The following is an 8,155-nucleotide window of genomic DNA, read 5'->3' on the forward strand; positions in this document are numbered from 1 at the left end:
CTCAGGAGGAATAATTCCAATGGATGAGTGCCCTACCACCTTCTCCTTTTAGAGGGAAACATTCCAGGGAGAGTGTCCTACCACCTTCCTCTAGATGCCGCATGATTCCGTGGGTTAGTACCCTACCACCTTGCAACCAGAGAGAAATATGAGTAGAAAGCCTAGCTTCAAACCTCACATCTCAACGTAGGCGGGAGACTGCCACAGACCCTACGCCGACACCACTACCTCGACAAGCGGGAGACTGCCACAGCCCTTGCCAGAGGTGCATAGCGACTTACCAAAACAATGCATGTCACGTGAGCGAGAGACTGCCACAGTCCCTACGACAGAGAACAATGCATGTCACAATCACATAGTCCATCTTAAAGGCCACTGCTTATAGCACACTTCCGTTCATACTCATTCCATTAACCATAATCATTCAATTTCAAGTTCCAATCTCATCATCTATCACCAATATCTCAAGTTCATCATCAATCCGGCTCCCCCGTTAGTTCACAAGACAAATCCATCCAACTGGCATACCAAGCCTAAGTTATCGTCTTCTAAACTCATACATAAATTACCAATTTAGCTCACTAACCTATCTCTATTAGTTTTAAGGTAGAATTACTAGTTAGCAATTTAAACAGTATATAAAGAAGTTTGGAAGGCTAGAGAACCCTTAAAAGCAGAAGAAAAACCATTTTTCAGCAAAACAAGGGTTGTGCATACGCACGCCAAGTAAAACAGCGTCTGTGCGTACGCACGCCCCTCTGTGCATATGCACACAACAAGTTTTGGACCATACCGCGTATGCAAGAATGCTTGGTAGAGGCGCACGTCCGCGTATGGGGGTGCCCACGTACGCATGCACCTCAGTTTGCAGAAAAATGTCAAGTTGCAAAATTTTCAATTTTAAACACCAAACTTTATACATTCATAACTTCCTCTACAAAGTTCTGTTTTTCTCAAATTTTATATCATTTTAAAGCTCTTGAAATCATCTTTAATTTAAGATTAAAACCAATCAATTTTGAAAACTGAGGCTCAAGTTATGATCTGCCAAAGTTGAACAAAAATCAAGTTTTACACAAAACATCAAAGTTCTCTAATTTTCAAATTCCATAACCAAAACAAACCAAAACATACCCAAACATCATAAAACACTGCCACACACTATACCTTATGTTACACCCCGTTACCCTAAGCCTTACCTCTAACCATAAAGCAAAGGATAACAAGGTGCCACGACAGTTCTAAAGCTTATAGTACATAATATTTATATATATATTTCCAAGAATTTATATAACTAAAATCCCGATGAAGGAATAAAGCTCAAATTCGCATAATGCGGAATTACATACGTGAAGCTTTCGCACACGGTAACTAAACGCATTTGGCACGAAAGGATACAAAACATAACATATACAACCTTACAATAAAGCTCCAAGATACAAGATAGTAATTAATATATCAACAAGGTGTATATATATATATATATATATATATATATATATATATATATATATATATATATATATACAAAAGAAGACTAACCACTACTTGCAAAGTTTAGGCCGACTAGCTCAAACAGACTATGACAGAGCTTTGAAGTTTAAAACAGCTTATACAACCTATCTCTCAGTTTAGAAATAAAGCTTCTAAGGTAACAAAGATAAATATACAAAGAGATGTGAGAGCAACTACAACAAAGTAAAATAAAAATAAACCAAGGAGGAACCATACTCCGCTCTGTCACCATATCCGCAATCTCACCGAAGTGGATTTTCAACCTGCGTCTGAAAAATAGCAACAACATATGGTATGAGAACCGGAGGTTCTCAGTATGGTAACAGTGTCCAATATGTAAGATGTAAGGTTTCGGGACGCCAGAGACAATCCTAGAACTTCACATCGCATACGGATATTCAAGCTTATACTAACAATAAATAAATAAAGAACTTAAACCATAAACCATAAACAAGGTTATCTAAACTTAGGGAGATTCTAACTAATACTAATCACACTATTGTATCCCACAGTCTTCGCCAACCTAACCTCCGTGCAATCCCATCGCCACCGCCTACCTAACCTCCTCAGCACTAGACAATCATAATTAATGCAAGCAAGTAATACATAGGTAGTAATAATAAATAACAAGTAATTCAAGAAGCAAGTAGGCACATTATACAATTAGGCAAACTCAAGTAATCAAAGCAAACAAGCACATAAGAGATGCATATGATGAATGTCTATCATATTGGCTCGTGATATCACTTGTCGGTCCATAAATGCCAACCCGACACATCCTTTCGGATGTAGCTTTTCTGCCACTCCCACGGATATAGTGCTAGGCACACTCTATTCACCCATGAATATAGTGTCGGGCACACTCGTATGCGAAACCCAAGGATATAGTGCCTGGCACACTCTTGCAGCAGAAAAGATTATCAATTATAATTCATTCTCAAGGATATAGTGCCCTGCACACCATCATGCTTAACCCAAGGATATAGTGCCTGGCACACTTTCCACATTCAACAAGATCATCATTCTTTTTTGAGTTCTCATCGTACTTAACCCAAGAATATAGTGCCTGGCATACTGTCCACATTCAACAAGTCCATCGACCTCTAATCATCACCAGTCATCACCATTTTTCGTCTCACATCACTTTTAAGTATCAATTCTCAACATTCCAAGCCTGGCACACTTTCCTCCAATAACCATCAAGCTCATAATGACCATCATCAGTTCTTAATTCCATTCCGAACTCACTAGTTCCTCAGTTTCTCAATTCGTTGTCAGCAACCACCAAGTTCACTACTCTTCCTTCTCTCTCAACCAAACTCATCCTCAGTACACCAGAAACCTAAACCTCTGTTTGCTAACTTTTTAAAGTAATATCAAATTAAACCTCCTAAGATTTTTCCCATGTTTTATTGCCCGAAAATAATCCCAAGAGTTTTAAAATGGTGCCACAGAAGCTTACAATTTTGTTGAGAAGGTGCAATAGTTGAAAACAAAGTTTAAGTTTGAAAAACAGGGCCTGTGCGTACACACAGCGGTGTGCGTACACACGCTCAGGAAGTTTTCAAGTGTGTGCGTACGCATAGAGGTGTGCGTATGCATAGAGGTGTGCGTACGCACAGGTAGTAAAAATTTTAACTCTGTTCATCCGCACAAGGTGTGCGAACGCCCTCAACATAGTGCACCTTCCAACGTATGCGTGCGCACAGGTTGTAATACTTTGTTGGTTATGTGCGCGCACAGGTTGTGCTAGCGCTGTCAACCGCAAGCCTTCCCCAGTGTGTGCGTACGCACAAGACTGTGCATGCGCACAGGTTCAAAAAATCACAGGGGTGTGCGTGCGCACACACCATTAATCACAAAATTCTGCAACTTTGTTGAATTTCAGATTTTGACACCAAACTTCGAATGATCATAACTTCCTCTACAAAAATTCAATCTTTACAAACTTTATATCAATTTGAAGATTTTTCATTGAACTTTAATTATAAATAAATTTTAACAAATTTGGAAAAGTGAGGCACAAGTTATGATCTGTCAAAGTTCACTAAAAACCAATTTCTTTTCACCAAAAACCTCAAACCTCAATTTTAACCAACTCTCAATTCAAAACCAAAATCAAAGCCTACTCAACACAATAACAAATTCACTCATGAATCCATAACAATCGTTTCTCAACCATATCCACTATTCAATCATCCAAACCATTTAATATCTAAATCTATCAACTCCTTCAACACTCATCAATCCAAGCATCAATTTATCATCATCCCATCTTCATAATCCACATCATTTATTAACAATCTCAACACTCACCTTCAATTACCAACAACATCAACCATGTTAACAAACCTTCATCAACAATACTAAATCACACATTCATCATCAACTTTCTTAATCATTAAATACAAACAATCTTCATCAATTTCATATATTCCTCATGCAACATTAACTAAAAATCAACACCATTCAATACCATCACCAACCACAAGATTCAAAACCCACAATCATCATCATAATATATCATCACACATCATAATCATCAATATCCTTCAACAAGCATCATAAACATATATCATACATTCCAACATTCCCTTTTAATTCTCATCATCATACAACATAATTTCATAATTAATTAGCCATACACCAACATCATTCATTCCTATCTTATGGTCCACTAGCCTAGGTTTCCAGAAACATTACATATTACATAAAAGAAACCAAAACCATACCTTGGCCGATTCCCAATATGCGCAAACACCAAAAGCGTGGTTCCAACAAGCTTCCATCAAGCTCCAAACCACCAAAGCCAAGCCAAAAGCCACAACCAACTCCAAAAACAAGCTTCATACATACAACATAATCATACATTAACAACTAAAGCTCACACTACACTAACCACAAGGATATAGAGGTTTTTTACCTTATCAAACGGTGATTGGGGCAAAGCCTGACAATTACCCGCTACCAGAGATCACATAAACAAGCAAAACCACAAAACCTACTCAAAAACCATAACCCAAAAATGCAGAAATCTAGGGCTGGAAACTAGGGATTCAGACACAAGTTCTTACCAGATTTTCTTAGATAGAAAGGAAGAGCTCATCAAGAGCTTCGCGTGGCTGCAAACAGCTTGTCAATCGGAGTTCCGTAGCTCAAGTTATGGCTCCCGGAAGATGGAGGTGAATAGTAAAACCCCATTCCTCTCTTCTCTCTTCTCATCAGCGCCTCCCCACTCTCATTGGGGTAAAATGAGCTGAAAGCTCATTAAAGGGTGCATATATATGTTGAGCTTGGGCCTGGTCCCTATTAGCGTTTTTGGTTCGTTTGGCCCACTTTGGGCCCAAACCTTTAAGATTAGTGCCCGGTTTTAATTCTAAATTATTTTTATCTTTTCAAAACAATAAATCAATTTTTTAAAAATCTTATTTTTCAAAATATGCGGTACTAAACAGACTAGAGTCGGTACTGCTGGCTTAAGCGCCAATACTCATTTTTACAAAAACTTTTCGTAAATGATACATTTTCCAACTCAGAAAAATTCATTGAAATCAAATTTCACCTTTAAATTTTCAAATTAAAACTTCTAAATTTTGAATCTATTCCGGACACTTAAAAATTATTATTTTATTAAAAACGATTTTGCCGGTTCTTACACCTTACCATTCCATTGTACTTCCATCACTTCCACACCTAATTCACTCAACCTTTCCACCATAAATCAACACAAATCCATAATTCCCAACTCAAGATCTCAATCATCAACAATTTGCACAATTTACTCATCATAAACATCATTCATCATATCTCACCATAAATCCTTATAATTATCATTATTCAATCTCAATCTCCATAATCAACAGCATTCACTAACAACAATATCATAATTCATCAATCACCATAATCATAAACAACACCAATACTCATCATATTATCATCATAATTCATATATTACACATTCCAACACTCCATATCATCTTCCTAATCATCATACATAAATTCACATATAATTAATCTTACACCAACATCATTCAAACCTATCTTAGAGTCCACTAGCCTAAGTGTCACAAAATATTATATATTACATAAAGAAAACCGAAATCATACCTTGGCAGATTCCCGCAATACACCAAACACCAAAACGAATCCACCAAGCTCGATCCAAAAGCCTCAAACCAACTCCAACAAACACCAAAACTCAATCTAACATCATACAACATACCAACATCAAACCTAAGGTTTACAAAAATAACTAAACACAAGGGTTTAGTGAGATCTTACCTTACCCAACGAGATTAGAGGTAAAATCCAACAATATTCCAATGCTAGATCACTCCTAAACAATCAAAACCATAAAAATCTCAATCTAATAAAGCCACAACTCGAATTTGTCAAAGAACAGAAAACTGGAGCTTGGGATTCGAGTTTCTCACCACTTTGTTTTGATAGAAATGAAGTGCTCGGCAAGAGCTTCGCGTGACCACAAACGACTCGTCAATCGGAGCTCCGTAGCTCAAGTTATGACCACAAACCCTAAACCCTCACCTCCACTCTTCTCACTTTAGCAGCGCCCCTTTCTTGTTTTAGGGCTAGAAATGAGTTGAAATCCTCATTAGTTGTGTTTATATATGTTGGGTTTGGGCCCAACTTGAGCCTGGTTCAACTCGTTAGCATTTTAGGTCCGTTTGGCCCACTTTGGGCCAAAATCTTTAAGATTAGTGCCCGATTTTGAATTCTAAATTATTTTTGTCCTTTCAAAATAATAAATTCAATTTTCTAAATATTATTTTTCTCAACACATGGTACCGGTCTGACTAGAGCCGGTACTGCTGGCTTAAGTGCCGGTACGCATTTTTACAAAGATTTTCCATAAAAGATACATTTTCCCACTCAGAAAAATTCATTGAATTCAAATTTCACATTTTTAGTTTCAAAAGATTATTTCTATATTTTCAAACCTATTCTGGGCAGTTAAAAATTATTATTTTATTAAAGCAATTTTACATGAAAACTCCGGTTCTTACAATTTATCTTCCGCCGCACAATTGTCTGGACATGGAAGAAGCTGGTGTTTCTGTCTCCAAACTTCACCCACTATTCTCTGGATTTTTGAAACCAAAGAAGTTCCTCTAGCACAAGAGTGTTATTATAATCTTCAATCAACTATTGTTCCTTTTGACGCATGAAACAAACTTCCCTCTCTTCCAAAGGCTTCTAAAGATAATTAATTTGATGCTCCAATTCATATTTCCTAACAAAGATGTTACCAAACACGGTAAAATTAAATTCAAAAGAATTCTTTTACACCTCCAAAAACTTGCCTGGCACCCCTCTAAAGCCAGACCACTAAGATTTTTTCACAGTATCTTGGTAACCAGGGTAAGTAGCATAAGCCGCCAAAAAACGAAAAGGTATGTTCCTTTTTGGCTGCGAGTGCCCTTTACAGAGCACTAAGATAGGACAGTTACCAGACTACAGTCTATTCAGTATTTTTGCATAGACCTCAGAAAAAAGAGATAACCATCCACTGTAAATACAAACCCAATCAAGCCTTTTCACCACCTCAATATTATTTTTCACTCCTCCTGTATCAAGAAAAACGTCTCCCAATAGTCTTCAAGTCAAATAGAGCACTATCCCTTAAAGAATTGGCAAACTGATCAGCACGTCTACTCAAAAAATGACAACCCTTAGCTTCATGAGAGAAAAGAACCTCATTAAAATCACCGAGGACAATCCAAGGCCCTTGAAAAGACGAAGAGTGAGCTACCAAGTAATCCCAAAGAAGACTTCTAGTATTAAGCTGAGGACTACCATAGATACCACTACACCTCCAAGCAAATATTCAAGCTGAACTTCGATTGTGACACACTGAAGTATCCACCAAATTGCAGCAAGTACCTTGCATTGAAGAAAGAAACCAGATACCACCCTTATGCCTAACTGCCTTGCTATACCCACAGGATAGTAATCGAGTCTTTCCCAAAACAGTTTTAAATGTTGAAAGGGAGAATGAGTCTCAATCATAATAAAAAAATGTCTAAATTTTCTAACAGGCTACATACAATTCACTCGGGCTAAGTTATTAGAAGCCCCCCTGATATTCCAAACTAAGATATTTAAGTTATTCATTAAATAAAATTGATAAGAGAATATCAAGAAAAAGTGAAATTAACTTGCACCACCAACCTCAGTAGAAGACTTGTCCCCTGGAACGGAATAACTCGGGGCCTCCATGCATTACTGTCTTCTGCTTCATTGATGATGCACATTTATCCCAAGCCACAGTCGACGAGATCAGCAGTGTCGCAATGCTCTCCATACCTCCTTGCACCCGCTCCTTTTCAGACGTTGATGCAATGCCAAACTCCCGGGCCCTACTCATAGGACCAGTGGCAGCGCTACTCTCTTCTCTGGCTAAATCACGATTGGACTCTCAAGGACCAGAGCAACCCCCGCCACGCCTCCAATTGGCAAGTTCTGCAAGGATGTCGAACGCGGACGTTTCCTTATGGAGAGCCTTCTCGGTGCTGGCATATGGGTAGATAATGGCACACGTTGCTGGGTTGCCTCATGCCCGATCTGGACTCCCTACTCCCTGGATCATCGTGAAAGCTAAGGTTTGGGCCTCTGGTGGCCA

Source organism: Arachis hypogaea, chromosome 1 (genome assembly GCF_003086295.3).
Source record: "Arachis hypogaea cultivar Tifrunner chromosome 1, arahy.Tifrunner.gnm2.J5K5, whole genome shotgun sequence".
Classification (NCBI taxonomy): Eukaryota; Viridiplantae; Streptophyta; class Magnoliopsida; order Fabales; family Fabaceae; genus Arachis; species Arachis hypogaea.